Raw genomic sequence first — 2,774 nt, forward strand, 5'->3', positions numbered from 1 at the left:
GAAATAGAAGCAGTCACTAATAGTCTCCCAACCGGAAGTAAAAAACAACAAAAAAAAAAAGCCCAGGACCAGAAGGATTTAGTGCAGAGTTACAAAGAAGACCTAATTCCAACTCTCCTCAAACTATTCCACAAAGTAGAAACACAAGGTACTCTACCCAATTCATTCTATGAAGTAACAATACTCTGATGCCTATACCACACAAAGATCCAACGAAGAGAAATTCAGACCAATTTCCCTTATGGATAACGATGCAAAAATACTCAATAAAATCCTCGCAAACTGAATCCAAGAACATATCAAAATGATCATCAGGGCAGTTCCCCGGCCAAGAGAGCGAGCGGGGGCTCCAGGCTCGCGGGGAGCAGAGGCGGTGGCGCCCCTCCAGCCCCCCACCCAGCCACCAGCCCGTGACCCGCGCCCACGGCCGCGTGCACCCGGCACAGTCCCCAGGACTCTGCACCCCCCGCCACCGCCCAGCTCGCAGTTCGCGCCACCGAAGCCATTCTCACCTGGCGGCGCCACCCGCCCACCGCCCGGACCACAGCCCCCGCGCCGCCGACAGCCACAGTGGCCACGACAACGGTGGGGGACACTGCTGAGTCCAAGAGCGTGCAGCCTGGCCATCGGACCTACTTATCTGCCTTGCTGATTGTCTATTTTTATAAGAGTTTACAACTTTTCTAAGAATTTTTGTATACAAAGAAACTTTTTTAAAGACCGCGCCGGTTTATATTGAATCCAAAGAAGAAGGATCTCCGGCAATTTGGGGTTTTGGGTTTGGGGTTTTGTTTCTAAAGTTTTTTAATCTTCGTTGACTTTGGGGCTCGGATATCCCTCTCTCTTCTTCAGACTCCGGAGGACCCCCACAGTAATGAGGCAGCCACCTGGAGGGTCTGACATGGCTGTCAGCGACGCTCTGCTCCCGTCCATCTCCACGTTCGCGTCCAGCCCGGCGGGAAGGGAGAAGACACCGCTTCCAGCGGGTGCCCCGACTAACCGTTGGCATGAGGAACTCTCTCACATGAAGCGACTTCCCCCACTTCCCGGCCGCCCCTACGACCTGGCGGCGACGGTGGCCACAGACCTGGTGAGTGGCGGAGTTGGTGCAGCTTGCAGCAGTAACAACCCGGCCCTCCTAACCCGGAGGGAGACCGAGGAGTTCAACGATCTCCTGGACCTAGACTTTATCCTTTGCAACTCGCTAACTCACCAGGAATCGGTGGCCGCCACCGTGACCACCTCAGCGTCAGCTTCATCCTCATCTTCCCCAGCGAGCAGCGGCCCTGCCAGCGCGCCCTCCACCTGCAGCTTCAGCTATCCGATCCGGGGCCGGGGGTGACCCGGGCGTGGCTGCCAGCAACACAGATGGAGGGCACCTCTACAGCCGAGAATCTGCGCCACCTCCCACGGCCCCCTTCAACCTGGCGGACATCAATGACGTGAGCCCCTCTGGCGGCTTCGTGGCTGAGCTCCTGCGGCCGGAGTTGGACCCAGTATACATTCCGCCACAGCAGCCTCAGCCGCCAGGAGGCGGGCTGATGGGCAAGTTTGTGCTGAAGGCGTCTCTGACCACCCCAGGCAGCGAGTACAACAGCCCTTCGGTCATCAGTGTTAGCAAAGGAAGCCCAGATGGCAGCCACCCTGTGGTAGTGGCGCCCTACAGCGGTGGCCCGCCGCTCATGTGCCCCAAGATTAAGGTGCCCCATCCTGCACGGTCAGCCGGTCCCTAGAGGTCCATTTGAGTGCTGGACCCCAGCTCAGCAATGCCCACCGGCCCCAACAAGAACGACTTCCCCTGGGGCAGCAGCTCCCCACCAGGACTACCCCTACACTGAGTCCCGAGGAACTGCTGAACAGCAGGGACTGTCACCCCCACCCCGGCCTGCCTCTTCCCCCAGGATTCCATCCCCATCCGGGGCCCAACTACCCTTTCTTTCCTGCCAGACCAGATGCAGTCGCAAGTCCCCTCTCTCCATTATCAAGAACTCATGCCACCGGGTTCCTGCCTCCCAGAGGAGCCCAAGCCAAAGAGGGGAAGAAGGTCGTGGCCCCGGAAAAGAACAGTCACCCACACTTGTGACTCTGCAGGCTGTGGCAAAACCTACAAGAGTTCTCATCTCAAGGCACACCTGCGAACTCACACAGGCGANAAACCTTACCACTGTGACTGGGACGGCTGTGGGTGGAAATTCGCCCGCTCCGATGAACTGACCAGGCACTACCACAAACACACAGGGCACCGGCCCTTTCAGTGCCAGAAGTGCGACAGGGCCTTTTCCAGGTCGGACCACCTTGCCTTACACATGAAGAGGCACTTTTAAATCCCACGTAGTGGATATGACCCACACTGCCAGGAAAGAGAGTTCAGTATTTTTTTTTTCTAACCTTTCACACTGTCTTCCCACGAGGGGAGGAGCCCAGCTGGCAAGCNCTACAATCATGGTCAAGTTCCCAGCAAGTCAGCGTGTGAATGGATAATCAGGAGAAAGGAAGAGTTCAAGAGACAAAACAAAAATACTAAAAACAAACAAACAAACAAAAAACAAAACAAAAAAATTACAGAACAGATGGGGTCTGAGACTGGATCTTCTATCATTCCAATACCAAATCCAACTTGAACCTGCCCGGACTTACAAAATGCCAAGGGGTGACTGGAAGCTTGTGGATATCAGGGTATATACTAAATCAGTGAGCTTGGGGGGAGGGAAGACCAGGATTCCCTTGAATTGTGTTTCGATGATGCAATACACACGTAAAGATCACCTTGTATG

General features: G+C 55.3%; 1 pseudogene; it reads left to right on the top strand.

Annotated features, from left to right (window-relative positions):
- Positions 1 to 874: 874 nt before the first annotated feature.
- Positions 875 to 2,757, top strand: LOC110314863 (annotated as a pseudogene).
- Positions 2,758 to 2,774: the final 17 nt, after the last annotated feature.

Source organism: Mus pahari, unplaced genomic scaffold (assembly GCF_900095145.1).
Source record: "Mus pahari unplaced genomic scaffold, PAHARI_EIJ_v1.1 scaffold_8157_1, whole genome shotgun sequence".
Lineage (NCBI taxonomy): Eukaryota > Metazoa > Chordata > Mammalia > Rodentia > Muridae > Mus > Mus pahari.